The following is a 20,511-nucleotide window of genomic DNA, read 5'->3' as shown; positions in this document are numbered from 1 at the left end:
TATTGGTTTGAATGAAGGATAGGATCTACTTAATTAAAATTATTGAGAATGCATAGAGGGAAGGTAATGAAAGGCTACTAATGAATGGAATTTCTTCCTTTCTTTCAAGAGAAAGGAAGTTTGAAGTTTATTTGTCGAAGTTTTAGGAAAACTTATTTTTTTCTTTAGCCCTTATCCCCTTCACATGCGGAGTCGCTCGTCGTAATCGGTTTGCGCCATTTTTCCCTGTCATTTGTCTGATCAAGTATGCAGTCGCGAGGCTTCCAAATCACCATCCAGCGTATCACCCATGTACTCGAGGAGGGCGATCAGACCCGAGTCTGCAAGGGACTCATCTGAAGTGGCAGTTGCCACGAAGCCTCACCGGAGGTTATCTCGTGCCATGGGAACCGGGATGGCCCCCTGAGAGCATATGCTCCAAGAGAATTCCTGGAGCATATGTTCTCGGCCCGGTTATTTGCGGTTGGCCCCCAGTGGGAGTTTCATGGTGGTTGTGGTTATGCCTACATCGCGGACAGAGCTCCTCCGAGCTCAAGCGTGGAGTAGCGCTGTACAACTCGGATGCCGTACCCCTTAGCTGCAGCAGAGATGTTAGATAGGCCTTACATCTACTGGTATGAATGCTGAGCCTGCACTCAGTATAAACCAGTACCGCTGTGCCAGTCATGGCGGCGCTTTGATTGTAGTTTCCGAATCAATCCGTGTCCGAAGAGGACCGTGGGATTATGCCTACACGGCAGGTACTCACGTTAAACCCGCAGGACTTTCATCCAGCGTATCAAGTTACCCTTACTTCGGCCGGCTTTTTGGTCGTTTTCCATCGACTTCGATGTTCAGACTAATTTTGGCAAGTGAATTCTCGTTAGCGCGACCTACGCGACCATACTATCGAAGTTGCTTCTCTCGCAATTTTTCTACAATTAGTACAACCCAATATCAATTGCGGATTTCGGATGTGATCAAAGCTACGCCACTAGTCCAACACAACATCTTCATTGTTTTTTTTAGTCGGCCAACACTCAGAACCAAAGAGGGCGGCAAGGCGGACGACACTGCGGTAAATTTTAGATTTGAGACGTTCGTTAAAATGTCGATCACAAAGAGCACCAGCTGTAAAATGCCACTTCATCCAGGTTGTACTAATGCATGGAGCAATTTCATAACGCAGTTTTTCTTTGACTGATATCATCGACCCGAGTTATTTAAATCGATCAGTTGGAAGCAGGTCATTACCACTGACAGTGATAATGTCTGTTTCATAGGAATCGGTCGAAAAAAATTCCGTAAAAAGTAACAAAACAATTGGAACTAAGCGCTTCAGTTTAGTTGTCATGAGCGCATGCAAGCGCAGGAGACGGGAAAAAGTGGGAGAATAGCTAGAAGCACTGCCAACCAAAAACGAAAGACGCTGTCGGCCTGAGATTGAAAAAATATAATAATGATGATAATCGTTGGCGCAACAATCCTTATTGGATCAGGGCCTTGAAGTGTGTTAGAGCACTTCATTCAAGACCGCAACGGTACACTACAGTAGACTGTAGAATTATTACCCTGTTTTGACTCAGGTACTCATTCACAGCTGAGTCGGCTGGTATCCGACGTCAAATTACGATACAAATCCCACTGCCACCAGCGAGATTTGAACCACTCAGTTATCCGAACGGAGATTGAAAAAATAGTGGGGAGAAAACATGGCAGGATTGGAGCCAGACGATATATTCTCAACTTGAAAAAGCATTTATGCCGCAATTTATCGCCCTGAAGAGAATGAATACAATATAATCTGGAAGAGAAAGATCGAAAAAAAGAAACTGCTCAGTATGTGTGTAGCGGTCATAAAGATAATGAAAGCTGCTACAATCGTTTAAACAAATACCTCTTTGGACATTAAAAGTGCTATAAATGGAGCTGCAGGAACAGGAAGACCTTATCATAAACCAGGAAAATTTCTAAAAGACCAAAGGAGAGGTTTCCCTATGGAAAAATATCGCCAGCGTAAACCTTAGCTGTCTAAAATGAAGCACCCTTAGCTCGCCAGAGACAAAACAAAAAACCGATAGAAGGAGACCAAGGGAAAAAGGCGGAGATCTACCGCTAATGATGCAGCAAGAGAAATTCATCTTCTAGTTTCCAAACAGAACAGATACCGTAGAAAACATGTAGCAAAAGTCTAAGTTAGAAAACAGCAACAATGGTCCCACTGTATTAAAACTAAAGTCAACTGCGATAACAATAGCTACAACTAGGACGAAAAAGCCACGGCCGGAAGAACTGGTCATGAATCCGAATGGTAGTCGATCTTTTTCAATAGTTCGCCGAGAAACCTGTAAGAGAGCCAATCAAGGAAATGCTGGAGAACCAGAGCTAGAGTCGAACAATGACAAAACATACATGTTGTACGAAGCAACCTAAAATGAAACCTGTGAACAAAAGCAGTTGTTTCTACATAGTCTCGAATGCACATGTACCTTTGAAATGGGGATTCTGAACTCTCTTCCGGATAGAACAAGGTAAAGAGGAATCAAGCGAGATTAACCAGTTTTGATCAATCTCAAAAAAAGTATGATTCTTATTCACTCTCAACTCCAGAGAATAAAAACTGACCTTTCTATGATGGGAAAATGAAGATCAGGTGGATCATCTAGACAGGAGCAGTTTGGAACTTGTTTTTCAAATACTGTACGTTTGGGCACATAGCCAGGATGTGGAAACAACAGGTCAGGCGCATTTTTCAAGCACGGTGAGGTTGAACCTAAACCCGAAACTTGAACGGTCGAAGTCTTCTCCGCAGGAATGGCAATACACGAATAAAAATAGAGGCTCACATTTCTCGCGACTGGTGGGGAGGTCACAAAACTGAAAATCCAAGCGGCATTTGGCCCGGGCAAATACATCCCTACACGGAAGACAACTTGTTACAAAACAACAAAAGGGGTCTCGAACTGGATGGACTTTACAACAACGAGAACAGAAAAACGATTTACGCATTTTCTCATGGAACTTGCACTCCCTGTACAGATGAAATGCTGGTCAATACCCTATCTCAATATAGGGCTGATTCAACAGCGTTACAAGAGATGCGCTGGACAGAGACCGGTTTCCTGGAGAAGAGGCACTAGACCATATATTATAGTGGCCATCCAGTAAACCATGTGCTCGAAGTAGGTTTCCCCTGCTGTCATCGCCTTTGAAAGCATGCGAGGCAAATTTGGAAATATAAGCCTCATTAACGTTCACACTCCTAGAGAGGAGACTGCGGAGTCGGCAAAGAATACTTTATACGAGGCAGTAAAACGAACTCTCGAAGCCAGTTCCTATGATATGAAAATCATACTTGGAGATTTTGATAGCCAAGTAGGGGAACAGCCCGTATTCAGGCCATACCAATCATAACGCACTGTGGCTTATTCAGTTAACAGTAACACACGAAATGGTTGTTGGAAGTACCTCATTTGCGCGGAAACCGGTCCACAAACATATATGGGCCTCTCCAAACGGGACCACTTTCAACCAATTTGTCCAGCTGTTGATTGAACGCCGCCACCTCTCAGCCTTGATGATTATGTTCTGCATATAGAGTGGCTAATATAGGCTCGCCCGGATAGCTGAGTGGTTAGACCACGATCTCACACAAATCTCACTGGTGGCAATGGGATTTGCATCGTGATTTGACGTTGAATCCCAGTCGACTCAGCTGTGAATGAGTACCTGAGTCAAATCAAATTAATAATCTCGTGCGAGCGCAATGCTGACCACATTGTTTCCTACGGGGTACTGTAATCCTGTAATGTATCGTTACGATCTTGAATGAAGAGCTTCACTTCAAGGCCCTGATCCAATATGAATTTTTGCGCCACCGATTATTATTATTATTATTTATATAGCCTTGAATTACTATCTCGTCGGCATGATGCTCCGGGCTCGAATTATAACACCGCCTAGAACTCCCTCTGATAATCAAGTGAGAGTGAGTATTGAAGCCATCTACAACAAAACTCTCCGTAACACCTGTAAGGAAGAAATGGATGCCGCAATAACCACAGATAACAGAGCCTGGAGAGCCTGAAGCATCAACAAATGATCTTAACACCCACCTGCGGAACGTTATTGACGCGACCATAAAAAGCCCCAGCCGCAAGAAAAATCGGAATGGCTGATTCGTCCACGAATATAAGCTAGCAACGGAAGGAAAAATGCTGTATGCGGGCCAATGCTGTACTCTCAGCGGGGGAACGCGCAGAGGCCTATACGAGCTACGCGGAGTACAGAAGCGACTTCACTGACAAAAAAGGAGCCTGGAAGTGGAAGCCTCTGAGCTCGAGAAATACAGAGAGCAACTACACGAAGCGCAGAAATTTAACTAACAAGTCAGCAGGATGAAGCTTTATCCAGCTCGATACTCATCCTGCCGAGGCAAAGGCGGAAATCTGACTTCCGACAGAATGAGCATATTGGAACGATGGGTTGAGTATTTTGATGAACTGCTCAACAACCAGAAAATCGGCGAGCTGGAAGTCCCGCCAACTAGAGGTGACGGACAAATGGTGCCACCACTAAGTACTAAAGAAACAGTCCGTGCACCTACAGAAGCCGATGGAATTACATCCGAACTGATTAAATATGGAGGCGACAAACTACACCAAGCGATTCATCAACTGATGCTGAAGATGACTGGCAACAAGGCATTACCTGTTCCGTACATAAAAAGAAGGATTTCACGCAGTGAAGCAATCTTAGAGGTATTACCTTGCTAATTAGCATCTATAAAATATTCTCCACCATCTCGCCAGCTCGGATACGCCCATGGGCACATCATCGGTCCATACCCAAGACGTTTCACTTCAGGCAAATCAGCAATAAATTAGATTTTTTCTCTGCGGGAAGCGATGGAGAAACTGTTGGAATATGGACATTAGTTACAGCATCTTTTCATCGACTTTAAGGCCACCTATGATAGCATAGCCAGGGTAAAACTACATACGGCCATGAGAGAATGATATCTCGACCAAATTGATAAGACTGACTAGGCTGACCCTGAATGAAAACAAAACGATGCCCTATCATGCGACCTCCTTAATCTAGCCCTGGAAGGTAATACAAGAGGCAACATTCTCTTCAAATCCAGCCTATGCTCACGATATTGGTTTACATATTAATTAAGGCAAGACAAAGTACATGGTGGCAACATTAGCACCACAAACCAAAGAACCAGAAACATCAAATCGTACTGGTCAAACAAATAGAGAGAAAGATAAGAAACTACGACTTTTAGACCGTTGATAATGTCTCCTATCTAGGGTCGAAACCCACAACCGATAACAGCTACAACGATGATATCCGCACAGGGTTGTTAGCAGCCAACCGAGCCTATTTCAGCTTACAAAAACTGTTACTTATTGCCCTTATGTATTCCTCGAAGGCTTGGTTATTAGCAAAAAAAAGTGAGAACCCTTGGCCGCGGTCGAGAGATGAATCCTACATAAGGATGGACGATTCCGCAGCCTCAATAACCATGAAATCTATGAGCGATACCACGACCGTCTGGTTGTGGATAAAATCCGCCTCAGCAGATTACAGTGAGTGGGTCATCTAATCCGTATGGGTGAGGATGATTCGGAAAGTCAATTAGGGCAATATCTACTACTGTCTAAGATGGAGCGATGGCGTAGGTTAGGACGTCAGACAGCTCTTAGGGATACCGAATTGCTGAACCGGATACCGATTGTTGCGCCATTGATGATGATGAATTGTAGTATCCTGATATATTCGTTTTGAGAATGATGGGGTCCTAAGTCCGCATCAACTTAATGCAGGACCGGACCAAATGGGGAGCAACTTACTCCCTCTTTCCTGGTCCACGGACCCCTCGCTTAGGGCTTGCACCCAAACTTTTAAAAAAACTCAAGCGACGACGGCTTTACGGTTTCTTACCAGGGCAGAGGCAAATCGTCAGACGCTGCCTCACCTCTGCCCTGGGAGCAGCGTGACCGTAGCGGTTCGCAGATGTTGAATGCTCCTTTATATAATTCGTAAAACACGACATGCCTACCCTATTGACCAGAGCTTGGCCAGAGCTGAAATATTCGTTTTGAGAATGATGGGGTCCTAAGTCCGCATCAACTTAATTAGGAGGTGAGGCAGCGTCTGACGATTTGCCTCTGCCCTGGTAAGAAACCGTAAAGCCGTCGTCGCTTGAGTATCCTGATAGTTGCCCGGTATTTTAAATATACGGTTTCCAATCATATAAAACCACCCTAATCCCAATCCAAACCCAAGCAAATACTTTTTTTTCAATTAAATCGTATCAAAACAATATACGGCAATTGCAATTTAAGTGGATAGTTAGGTAACCAAAAACACTCAAATCTAATCGGGTAAACAGCAAACTGATATGGGAGTGCCTTAATCAAGGAAATAATCATAATCCGTACAATAGTCTGAATACTTCGGGATTCGGGGGGATACTTTGGTATTGGATGTGAACCTACCAGGGATGGCGCTAGTTCTGCGAACATATTAAAAACCCGCTTGACAGAGTGCCCAAACATAACCAAAAAGTGTCTAACAATCTTGGTGGGTATATCCAACGGTAAAGTAGCCTAAACTACCACCTATCAAAAAGGAGGATATTCCAGGACAATATCTGCAGATTCTGTGAAGTGCTTAATGGAACAATGTTCAGCATTCCGGGATATTATAAAAATTCACCAGGTATTTGGTAGCTGGCAAAAGTGGATAACATAGTAAGTTTTTTGTCGGTTATAGAACCGAATGTAATGTAAGTACACAACCTTCGAAGGGACATAATAATTCGGCGAAGACATGGTGCTCATCCCTTTCATTGAACAGTAAATAACACTGAAGTGCTTTGCTATACATCGCTAACTATGATCGTATTTATAGCGTTATAAATAATAACCAAAATTTGTAATTGTAGGAAAGTTACCTACATAAATCAGTTCGAAACAATCCTTCTTCAATTGTATTTTTTTGATTTTTGTACATAACCGTTACCAAGATAAATTGTGTTTAAAATTTCATTCATTTAAGCTTAACTTATTTCTGGTATTTTGCAAAAACTGAAAATTAAAATGGTTACCTATGGTTAAATAATGCCAATTCCATTTCTTCCCGATTTCAAACATGTAAAATCTCAATGAGCTGTATCTAAATAAAAACACTAAATTTCACCTTTAGGTGCATACGACCGATCTCATCCGACAAACACACCTGACTGCTGAAAAGATAGCAATACTATGTTCTGTCCTTCATTTGTTTCAGGTGTGGAATTTCCTACCTTTAGACTACTTACCTGAACTTATGCAATCCCAAGAAAAGATATCGCATCTTTTTTTGCATACGTTTAGATACATTTAGATTTGGTGGTTGTATTTACTTTGCTGTAATTCCAAATGCAGTAATGATGCAAATTGAAGAATAACAATAAGCCATTGTCAAGAATTCATAATCTCCGATGCGCCTAAGTACAGATAATAGAGTGAAGCCATCCCATCCTAAAATTTCCTCAGCCGCTAGCGCTTTTCTGCAAAACTTTATATGGAAGTACTTACATACCAAATATTCAGTGTCTACTGCGTTAAATAAATGAATCAATAATCGAATTTTATAATATGGACAAATCCTCCACCTCCGATCTACCAACTGCACTGAACAACGCTGTTTCAATGCCCCCTTATATCAGCTTGATTTGAACCAACGCCTTTCAAGGGAAGTATTGTCGACATATCTTCGAAACAATTATTTTGTGCCGAAGTCTGGAAAGGACACCTGATCTGATGGCACTTTCAGATATGCCAGACGTAAATTGGGAAATAGGAATAAAACGAAAAAGCACTTGCTTGGAACATTTTCTCCTTAGAATGCTCGCTTCTTCCAAATTAAAAGAGAATTTAAGCGATACCCACCCTAAATTCCGGGCCTCAGCACAGTAGATGATGAGACCTTCTTGAACGCTCCTCTCGCTTCTGCTACTCTATACATTTGTATTCTGCCAAGCTTGAGATAGTAGACATTAATGTGATATCGGATCCATGCTGACTACTTTCGAAAGCACGCCCTCATAACCTGGGAATTAATTCCAGACCAAATTAAACTACAGTCTAGGCTACAGAGCATAACATTGCGATATGCCACTCAACAATAGAGGCTTTCGAAGTCAAGGAGCAACCCCACCTACACATAATGGCGATTACAAGAAAGTAAGGGAGGTCCTTGAGCGAGTAAAGGCTCCTCACTTTATTTACACCCCAGAAGAAGAGAAGGTGCAAATCTTCCTTCTGAAAGATTTAGATGCGGAGGAGGACCCCGAGGAGGTGCTCAAAATTTTCCGGGAGACGGGAACTGAGGTCAAGTTCCTCTGGATGTTGTCTTTTAGTACAAGGACATCCGTTTTGAAAAACTGAATTCTCCTGCACTTCCTCGTGCAGATAAGCCCGCAGACCCGAGGAAGTGGTCTGATCGGCATCTGGTCGAACGACCAAAGGATTTATTTTGAGCTCTGAAGGGCCAAATCACTCAGTGCCGAAGATGCCAGCGCGATGGTCATTCGGCAGCGGACTGCCAAATGGTCTTGAGATGTGTAAAGTGCGGGAAAGGCTATGCGGCAGCTGAATGTTCGTTGGCTAAACCAGAGGGCAAGGGAAAAATTTTCTGTGTCAACTGCGGCAATGGAGAGCTTCGTACCGTGGGCGTCCTGCATATCGCAATACATAAGATACCGTCTCTTTAACACCAATTTTCCCTAGGATCACGTTTGCAAAGGTAGTCCGAAAGGGAAAGTTAAGAACCCCCAACAGGATGCAAGTGACAGGGTGAACCCCATTCTCAATAAAATAGTTACCATTTGCACCATACGCTACATGCAAATAACACAAAAATAAACTGTATAACAAAATATTTACACAAACAGCAAGCTCGCTGCTGGGCCTCTAGCCACAGTGATACCGCTGAATGGCTGAGTCAAATCAAGACAATAATCTCGGACGTGCGCAATGCTGACCACATTGCCTCCTATAGGGCACTGTAATCCTGTCGTGTGCCGTTACGATCTTGAATGAAGTGCTCTAACACACTTCAAGGCCCTGATCTAAATAGATTGTTGCCCAACAATTGTTTTCCGAGTTGTCACAACCTCGCCAGATGCCGGATTTTACCTAATACTTGCACTAAGTGCCAAGCATTTAGGCTCGGACGATACTGCCTACCTAAATTTTAAAGGGGTGCTAGTGGTGGTGGTCGGTGGTAGGTTAGTGGGAGAATCCGTCGAGAACCCCCCGCAATATCGAGCATGTATGCAGGATGGTATATTTCTGCAAGGTTTGACCCAGACTTGTGAGAGTCCTAGGACATCAAGGGAACCTGAAGCTAACAATATTGTGGAAACTATAAACACCCGTTTGAGACGCCAAATTTCTTTAATTTCCTGAGCCAGTGGCTCATGGTTCACCTTCTTTTCCATATATTTCCGTTCAATGTTGCTATTATGAGGGGTAGCAACATCAGTTATATACGCGGAGCGACCAATCTTGTCAACGAACAGCACGTTAGGCTTGTTGTGCGAAATGTGGCGATTAGTTAGAACCTGCCAGTCCCAATACAACCTACAAGCAGAATTAATTAGTATTGCTTGAGACTCATATCGGTATACCGGATATGCTCCCGTGATCAGCCCATCAATCATCGACCCGCTCTTGGTTCGACTTCCCCCCACTCAGAGGATTGAAACATCGATCCTCCAAGTTAAATGGAGTCAGTCCACAGTCTGCCTTACAGACAGCCGTATCCAAAGGACTCGCCTGCTCTTTGCTGTAACAATAAGCGCGCAGTAAGTCGACTTGGCTTACATAGGGATACAAATGATAACGGACTGCGGATTATTCAGTTAGCAGTATTGCACGAAATGGTTGTTGGAAGTACCTGGTTTGCGCGCGAAGCGGTCCACAAACATACGTGGGCCTCTCCGGACGGGACCACTTTCAACCAAATTGACTACGTGCTGGTTGAACGCCGCCACCTCTCAGCCAGTCAGAACATATAAGGGGGCCAATATAGACTCGTACCACTATCTCGTTGGCATAGTGCTCCGGGCTCGAATTGCGACACCACCTACAATCCCCTCTGTGAATCAGGTGAGAGTGAATACCGACGCCGTTCACAACACAGCCCTCCGCAACACCTATAAGGGCGAAATGGATGCCGCAATAACCGCAGTCAACAGAGATCCTGTAGATTAAGCATCAACAAATGATCTTCACAACCACTTGAAGAACGTTATCATCGAAACGGCCACAAACATACTTGGCACCAGCAACAAGAAAAGTCGGAACGGCTGATTTGACGATGAATGTAAGCTAGCTACGAAACGGAAGAATGCTGCATACCGAATAATGCTGCATTTTCAAAGAACGCGGGCACGCGCAGAGACTTATCACGAGAAAAATCCATCTAGCAACCGCACCAGGTGCGGAAGTTTTACCAACAAGTCAGCAGGATGAAGCCTTATACACCTCGATGCTCATCCCGACGAGACAAAGAGGGAAATCTGATTTCCGACAGAATGGGCATGTTGGAGCGATGGGTTGGGTACTTTAGTGAACTACTGAACAATCAGAACATCGGCGATTTGAAGGTCCCGCCAAATGAAGACGACGGACAAATACTGCCACCACCAAGTCTAGAAGAAACAGTCCATGCAATTCATCGACTTCAAAATCATAAGTCGCCAGGAGCTGATGAAATTACAGCCGAATTGGTTAAATATGGAGGCGAACAATTACATCAAGGTTCTCAACTGATGCTCAAAGTATGGGACAGCGAATCAATGCCTGACGACTGGCAACGAGGGATTATCTGTCCCATACATAAAAAGGGGGATATTAGGCAGTGTAGCAATTATAGAGGTATCACGTTGCTGAGTACCATCTATAAGATAACCCCATACGCCCAGAACATCATTGGCCCATACCAGAGAAGCTTCACTCCAGGCAAATCAGCAACAGATCAGATTTTCTCTCTGCGGCAAACGATGGGAAAACTGTTGGAATGTGGAAATGAATTGCACCATCTTTTCATCGACTTTAAAGCCGCCTATGGGCCGCCAGGGTAAACTTTACACGATAGTGAGAGAATTCGGTATCCCAACCAAATTGATTAGACTGACTAGGCTGACTCTCACCATTGTGCCTCTCAAGACCATTCGGCATCAACAACGGTCTACGACAAGGAGATGCCCTATCATGCATCCTCTTTATCCTGACCCTCGAGAAAATGATCCGTGATGCTGAGGTAAATGCAAAAGGTACGATCCTCTTCAAGTCCACCCAACTACTGGCCTATGCGGACGATATCGACATCATGGGAAGAACCACGTACAAACTGCCTTCATCCAGATTGAGCAGGCGGCGATTGAGGCGAGATCTTGGGCTGCACATCAATGAAGGCGAAACAAAATATCAACCAACAACCGCACTGGTCAAACAGGAAGAATAAGGATAGGAGAATACAACTTTGAGACCGTTATCAATTTCTCCTATTTAGGGTCGAAAATCACAACCGACAACAGCTACGATGATGAAATCCGCGCACGGTTGTTGTCAGCCAACAGAGCCTATTTCAGCTTAGAAAGATTGTTCCGCTCGAAACGACTCACCATAGGGTCAAAGCTCTTACTGTACAACTGATCTTGCCAGTCCTCATGTATTCCTCGCAAACTTGGGTTCTTAGCAAGAAAAATTGCGAATTCTTGGCCGCGTTCGAGAGAAGAATCCTCCGAAGAATTTTTGGCCCCCTACATGAGGATGGACGATTCCGTAGCCTACACAATGACGAAATCTGTGAGCGATACCATGACCGTCCGGTTGTGGATAAAATCCGGTTCAATAGGTTACGGTGGGCGGGTCACTTAATCCTAATGGATAAGGATGATCCCACCCGGAAAGTTTATAAGGGCAATATCTATGGTAGAAAAAGAAGACGAGGCAGACTCTGCTTAAGATGGAGCGATGGCGTAGGTCAGGATGCCAGACAGCTTTTAGGGATATCGAATTGGTGGACCTCGGCGCAAAACCGGGATGTCTGGAGTTCCTTATTAAGGCAGACCTAGACCGGTTGTTGCGCCGTTGATGATGATGAAGCGTTTCGATGAGCCGTGGGAAAGAAATTAAGTTCATTAATATTACGGATCCAAGAGACAAAAAAAACACATGACCCAGTTTTCATATCGATCGCGGGTATCCTCATTTCAGACGTTTTACGCCAATAGTCCAACGTTAAGTTGCTTCCGAAATATATATTTACTTTGAAAACTAAAAATTGTCGTTTGGAGGAAGCTACTCCTTGCCTATGAATTTTAGGCTAGACTACAAATAGCAGACAAAAATCTAATCTCTTAGTACGTTGGATGCTGGATGCCCCGTGTAGCAATGTCCTTAACAAAAACAAGGAGGAAGGGCGAAAAGATGATCCTTAATGAACACCTAGAGAGACACGAGTTCGGATATATAACCTTACTCTTAGGATTTCGGTAGAGTAATTTAACCCAGAGAGTGAGTTCTCCAGAAGGTGTTGCAGAACATATCAGGAGAGTTTATGTGGCACACGATCAAATGCCTTCTCTAAATCCAGAAATGCAATGTAGAAAGAGGCGATACTTCCCACGGCATAAGTAACCGTGCGGCGTGTGTTAGGTTCGCGGTTATTTGAACGATGTCCCGATAATGTTTGTCCAAAATGCGTACAAAAAGCTTCTTGATGGACAATGATCTGATAGGGCGTTCATTTCCGGCATTACCTTTCTTTTCCATATTGAAACGTTTGTGCTTTTCTGCCAGTCATATGGTGTTCAATTCTACATAATAACCAGATTGAAAAACTCACTCACAGTGTTGTTACCCAGCCTTTCGCTTTCCAAATACATTCGTTTGATTGCTTCCTCGACTTCATTGGTGCTGACAGTTACGTGATAGTGTTTTAAGTGGGCACCTGTCACGAGGACTTAATCCCACGGTCTTCTTAAGACACGGATTGATTTTGTGACCACAATCTGAGCCCCGCCGCAGCAAGCTACGACGGTATCAGTCTATACCGAGTGCACGGCTCAGCATTCATACAATGCAAGATCTATCTAAATCTCTACCGAACTAAGGAGTACGGCACCCACGTTGAAACGCAACACCACGCTGATACCCGAAGGTCTCTGTTCGCTTGAACGCAACCACAACCCTCATGAAGCTCCCACTAGGGGGCCAACCGCAAACAACCGAGCAAAACGCACATACAACAGGAAGCATGTGAATTCCCGGTTCCCATGTTACCAGTATACCCCTGGTAAGGTTTCGTGACTGTTTACACTTCAGATGAGTCCCGTGCCGACTCGGGTTTGATCGCCCTAATTAGGCCATTGTAGCATTCGCCTACTGCTTCACAGCCAGCAAGGCATTGCGATACAGCGTCTTCCGGTGCCACCACTAAGAAGGTTCTCCTTCGCCACTTGGTTTTGGTTTGGCCGACAGGGTTGCCGCCCCGTCTTCCTCCCTGCCACCTCTGAACACCATTGGTGCTGATAGGTGGAATTACTCCAAATATCGGCAGTACTTATGGAAATGGAGGATGAACAAATTATTCGGTTGAAATCTGGTCAAAATATTCCCGCCATCTACCCGTCTGGTCATTAACGCAATAGAAGTATACGATGTCCTGTACGCGTGGGTGTCCGCTTTTAACAAGTCGATACAGATCTATCTCGCCATCCCGAGTGTCCAGTCTACCATTAAGATCTTTGCAATATTTCAACTGATGAACTCTTTACCAGGCTTGATGAACTCGAAGATAGCAGAGGCCGGTTTGTGGACATTGGTAATGATCGGAAAATGCACTTTTCCTTCTCACGAAATCGCCACCGTTTAATGCGAGGCGGCGTCTCACTATAAAAGTTGGTAAGATCAGACAATCGTTTGATTAACCATATGTTGACGAGTAAAAGATCGCGGGAGTCCGAAAGTCAATCGATATGCTCACCACTCTTTTCCACTCATGTAACTATTAAGATCGCCCTCAATGACGGCATAGTCATCGGCAAGCACGTTGTCTTTGTATCTAGTAGTTGAGATATATATGTTTTTCGGCATCGGGTCGACCTGTCTGCGGTGTGCAAGCAGTTACGAAATGAATCTTGGGATCAGCTGATACAATAGTCAGCTTCATCATCAAATTGCTCGAGTGCTGTGATGGCATCACGGAAACTCTCGGAGATGACAATGACGACACCATATTATGTCCCTGGCTTACCAAAATTGACAAGTTTATAGCCATATTTACCGCGCTTTTGCCGAAGGACTCCGTTTTTACAGTGAGAGTGGCAATATTTAGCGTGTAGATCTGTTCTCCTGACTTCAGTATTTTATTTTTCTTTTATTGAGGATACTACGTTGCCTCAAACACTCCTTCATTAGCTGGGGTTGGAACCAGCATGGTATGTAAATAATGGGATCGAAGTGGCTTTTTTTTCTTTTTAACATATTGGCTTCAACATGAACTACGCATCATATAGTTTTGGTGAACCAACCAAAAACATTATTCCTTTACACACTCCATTAGGTAGCCGTCATCTGTTTTCACGAAGTAGGTCTTGTTTCCATTATAATTTTCCATGACATATCGCTTCAAAATATTGTGGCGTCATCACTTAACTGGACAAATGAGAGTAGCAATTTCAATATTCCAATAATAAGCCAGCACAAGAATAGTGATTCCGTGTTGCATTCAAAGGGTATATTGATTTTCTCCTGAAGTTTAAGCCAAAGATCCCAAAGCAAACGCATCAAAACATCTTGGTATTCAGAAATTGATAGCTATGGAGGACAACAATGCGTGGGAGTATTTAAAGGCGGTAAAAACAGTCTATAATCAATAGTCATAAGTCGATAGAAAAGAGGCTGACTACTGAAATATATGTAGCTTTCCGGGAACCAACTTGGACAGTTTCAGGAGCCAGACCTCTCATCTCCCAAGTGTGAGATGCCCCTAGTGCTAAGAAAAGGCCACGCACTAGGCTAAAGAATTGCTAGTAATATCAAGGGTAATTTTCAAGGATGACATCAGAGTAGAGCTCGTTCAACTTCTCTGGGCGCACAAAGGGCGGATCCGTTGTCTGCCAGGAAAAGATATGCAGTAATTTGAGGTAGGTTCTATAAAAACCATGGGCTTGTATCTATCTTAAATGCAATTTGAAATGTATATTTATATTTTTCGGCTTTATATTAGCTGTCCAAGTTCCACAGAAAGCAGGCTGTAGAATTCGCGAAAGAAAGGAAAAACAAGACACTCTGATTCCCCCGGAGTATGTTGATAAACTGAGGGGGTGCTACGAAAGGAAGCGAGAAATGGGCAAGCAGCGAGGCTAACCGAAAAGATTTACATCTTTATGAACATATTTTTAATGATAGCTGAATATGCACAATGTAGGGAATAGGCCGAAATTCGTGACTAGCACGAGCCCACACCAATGGTTCTAGGTATAGCCCTAGCGAATACTTTTATGGTAGGCTAATTAAGAACTGAGGAGTTTCGAATGAGCCCTCTGTGCCGGATCAAAAGATAATCAGATTTAATATCATGGGCATTTTCAAAATAGATAAAACCATAAGAATTCCCAGAAAAATAGATGATGAAGCCTAGGAACCTGTATAACACATCAGGAATGAACTACAATTGAACACAATGGTGGAACATTTCAAAAGATGTCATAAATGCCATGAATGATTAAGGAAGCAAAACGAAATAGTTTTTAGTTTTTTATAAAGTTGTGGTTAAAAGCGACGCAATTTTCTCCGTCTGCACGAAAAAGGAGGACGGAACATTCACCGAAGGATATGATACACCTACTTCTCGAAACCGCTTACTCGGGGTCATATCCTACTGTACCCACGCAGTAAAATTCTGTGTGATACCCAAACAGACAGAGAAATAAAAAAAGAAAACTGAAAAATTGCAGAAGACATGTGCTCGAAATTTTAAATGGAATGGAAAGTGAAAATTTTCAAACCACCACCATCAGAACGGATGGTATATTCCTCAAAGGAGCTGTCAGGTGTCATTCTTTTCTTTTAGACGATCTAGCTACCTACACCTTATGCAATAAAATTCAATTAGGTTTAAGAATTACTAGTAACTGATGCAGCAGAGTAATGAAGGCCGCTATGATACAAATCATTAGGAAGCAGGAGGGCGGGCCTAAACGTCAATCGAGCTAAGACAGTCATAGTACTATTAATTGGAAAGAGTAAGCTCTGTAGAACGCTTGAGGACCGTCAGAATATACAGCTACTCTGGAAGACGCCATCTATAATATGTGTATAAGAAAGCTACGAGTGCTTTGATGATTTGCAGATCCATGTTAGTTAGGAACAAGTCGGGACGCTTCAGATATGAGAGGTTTTGTGTATTTCTTTTATCAAATCATTTCCACCAGACTTCACCGAATCACGCCTTATATTATACCCTATATTATTGTATAGTAATATACTATTGTTAACTTTATTTGAACAGATATCGGTATGGGGATTTTTTTGTTGGTAGCTTCTTGATTTCTTTTAGATTTTTCGGTTGGGCAGGTTCTGAGAATGTGTCGGTCAACAATTGAGTGAGCCTTCAAAATATAAATATAAATATTTTATGTTGGGCACATTCAAGAACGATCTATGACAAGGAGATGCCCTATCATAGGTCCTCTTTAACCTGGCCCTCGAGAAAGTGATCCGTGATGCTGAGGTTAATGCAAGAGGTACGATCCTCTTTAAGTCCACCCAACTACTGGCCTATGCTGACGATATCGAGATCATGGGAAGAACCACTCGAGACGTGCAAACTGCCTTCATCCAAATCGAGCAGGCAGCGCGAGATCTTGGGCTGCATATCAATGAAGGCAAGACAAAGTATATGGTGGCAACGTCAGCATCGAAAACCAACCAACCAACAACATCAAACCGCACTGGTCAAACAGGAAGAATAAGGATAGGAGAATACAACTTTGAAACCGTTTATAAACGATTCAGTAGCCTACATAACGACGAAATCTATGAGCGATATCATGACAGTCCGGTTGTGGATAAAATCCGCCTCAATAGGTTACGGCGGGCGGGTCACTTAATCCGTATGGATGAGGATGATCCCGCCCGGAAAGTCTATAAGGGCAATATCTATGGTAGAAAAAGAAGACGAGGCATACCCTGCCTAAGATGGAGCGATGTTGTAGGTAAGGACGCCAGGCAGCTTTTAGGGATATCGAATTGGTGAACCTCGGCGCAAAACCGGGATGTCTGGAGTTCCTTATTAAGGCAGGCCTAGACCGGATACCGGTTGTTGCGCCGTTGATGATGATGATGATGTTGGGCACATTCACGTGCAAAGTAATTAGCAGAGAGAATTCCTAGGATAGGATACTCATTGAAAAGAAAATTGAAGTCATCACAGAGAATAAAAGCTTGGCTAAATCACCTGAAAATACATGGAGCGACAAAATAAGCAAGCAAGCAAATGTTATTTGGACAGGAGGCTATTTGGGAGTAAAATGGGAGTAACTAGGGGTCTATAGAGAATAATCTCCCAATTTCGATCCATACTATGATTTGGGTTGTTCTCCCTGATTAGTTTAGGCAGCAGAGTCCCAACTCTACGTTCAACCTACATATCGGAAAGTGCCATCAGATGATGTAGTGGGGAGCGTAGCGACGCATGAAGGGGAGTCAGACATTGACGAAAACATTTACCTTGAAAACTATTGGCTGGTAGTGTAGTATAAATTGAAGGTCGATCGAAGAGAGAGTGGGGGGGAGTTGGGACAACTTTGTTCCATGAAACTGATAATTGATCATGAGGATACAGGGGGGTTTGTCCATAATCGACCCAATCCGAGATATTCGTTGGCCTGATAACTCAAAAAAATCGATTATTGATAGATTATTCAACGTAACAAAAACTGCATTTTTGATAACAACATTCGATTGTAATTTAAATCACCAGATCTGATGTGGGAAGGGGAGGAGCGGGTAGGCATAATTTTCGCTCGAGATTCGTATAATTTCCACCCCAGACCCTGTTTTTTCGCATACTTTAATCTTGTAAAATTACCTCGTATATCAGTGTAACCTGGACGAAGGCGTGTCGAAAAGTTCTGGTAAGGTCAAGCCAATAGAGCTGATTATAACATTCACTACTCACTACTACCTGGCATCTATTGTCGATCTGCACTGCTAACTCTTGTTAGGATCATCTCTACAAGGACATAAAGTAGGTACCTATTGGCCTAAGTAAGTTGGTACGTGTCGTTGGGGATAAGCGAGTATTAGTGTTGAGGAATTGGAAAGTGATGAAGATGATACTGGTTTTTCCTCAAAAAAACTTAATTTGATAGGAAACGCTGAGCTTATTTCATTTGGTAAACTCTATACAGGGAGTGTTATAACACTGTTTAGCTTCTTATTCGGTTAGTAGTTGTTTTAAGTCTTGTGGTATAGAGATTACAGGAACATTATACTCGTATTTTCCTAGGTTCTAACTTCTTATGAAAGAGAAAGTTATCTTAATCAAGGTGACAAGGAATTAAGTCGAAAATTCTGATGCTACTAGCCTTTCACTTGGGTGATTCCAGGCCTATTAATACTGTAGGTATCTATCCCAATCGTCAACACCTTGCTATGCTACATATATCCCGAGGTGTCAGCTGGATTTATATCAAAGCTTCCGGTCATTGGTCAAAACAATACTTTCTGGTGAAATTTTCTTTATCTTCGTGTTTAAAAGTTTGAATTACTTTTTTATAAAATTTTGTTTAAGAATAGAGGGATTCCTAAGTCCGCCATCCATTTAATGGAGTACCGGACCAGTTGGAACCCTCATTCTTGGACAAGCACCCAAGGGCTGAGGTGAGGCAGTATCTGATGAGTTGCCTCTGACGTGGACGAAACCGCAAGTCATATACTTATTTGTGTTGGGGACGTGATTTAGACGATTTAATCTTGGGTTCGTTTGACACACTAAGAAATTCGCGGTCCAAATTTCATTGTTGGGCAAAGGATTTCTAGGGGCCGGATGTGTTCCAATCGACTCAGTTGTGAATGAGGCCGGAGTCAAACTGATTTAATAATTCCGAGCCAGTGCGGTATAGGCCAGATTGGTTGCTTCAAAACAATAGGCGGTTGTTTGTAGGATAACACCTTATAGCACTTACCATGCGACTGTAGTTGATTAAGGTAAACAGACACTTTCGTTCGTAGAAGTAATCTTGACAAGAGCATAGGCTTTCATTCTTTCTTTGTGAGCCTACGCTTCACTTAGGTAAACTGATGACACTTTCGTTCGTAGGCGTAATCTTGACAAGAGCATAGGCTTTCTTTCTTTCCTTGTGAAGCGTAGGCAGGTCTGACGAGACGAGAGAGGGGAAAGGTTGATTCTCCCCGGACGTAGCGATTCCTTAAAGGCCGGCAAAAGAGATTTTTAAACGATTAAGTTTGTTTGACAACACACATGGGTTCGCATTTATTTCGGGCCCTTATCATGCATGAATACATCACGAAGGAGGAAGAAGGAGGGGTACATGCTGAGGTTGGAAGTAAATTAGAGCGCGGTAAACAACGCAACAATAACTGCGATGAAGGAAAAGCTGCAAGAAATGAATAAAGCCCGAAAAGCGTGTCGGACAAGCGGCCCTGAAAATCGTGCTGCTAGACCCCCGCGAAGTAATATTTCACGGTGGTCTCCATTCCGTCCTTTCAAAATTTCCACCTTCATCCGCAAAAAAAAACACAATTCGTAGCGTAATCTGGACCTCCAGTTGTCTCCTTAGGACCAACTCCACTACAGTGTTAGCTGGACTTTGGAGAATGAGCTCAACGCAACTTTACTCGTGCGATCGCTCGTCTCATCTTTTCCTCTTTTACAGCTTCGGATTTGTGGTTCGTCTAGGCCCAGACATTCTGTGTATAATTTCTAAGCTTGAATGTAATAATAAGAAGGATGTATGGATACTAGTTAAGCTAGTCATCGAAGCCGCAACTTAAGATCGTGTCCATCTTAGTCCATTGACTATATTAGCATTTTATGCATATTCAAGATTTCGAAGATTCCCGTTTTTCATTGATCTTAGAAGTGTCCGGATGGTTCAAGTGGTTAGAGTGCTGGGCTGTCGTAACAGAAGGTTTCGGTTCAAATCTGACTGGTGGCATAGGGATTTGTTATGGTGACTGAAAGTCGGATATCAGCCGACTCAGCTGTGAAAGAGTACCTGTGTCAAATCCCGGTAATAATCTCGGGCGAGTGATTGCCTCCTACAGCGTACTGTAGTGTACCATTACGGTCTTGAATGAAGTGCTCTAACACACTTCAAGGCCCTGATCCAATATGGATTGTTGCGCCAACGATTATTATTATTATTAAAAGTGTCCCCAATTGAATTGGATATTTAGACAGGCTACTGACAACGTTCTTTAGGGCAATCCA

This window comes from Hermetia illucens, chromosome 4 (genome assembly GCF_905115235.1).
Source record: "Hermetia illucens chromosome 4, iHerIll2.2.curated.20191125, whole genome shotgun sequence".
Taxonomy (NCBI): domain Eukaryota; kingdom Metazoa; phylum Arthropoda; class Insecta; order Diptera; family Stratiomyidae; genus Hermetia; species Hermetia illucens.
The sequence above is the reverse complement of the archived record's forward strand: the minus strand, read 5'-3'. Positions refer to the sequence as shown.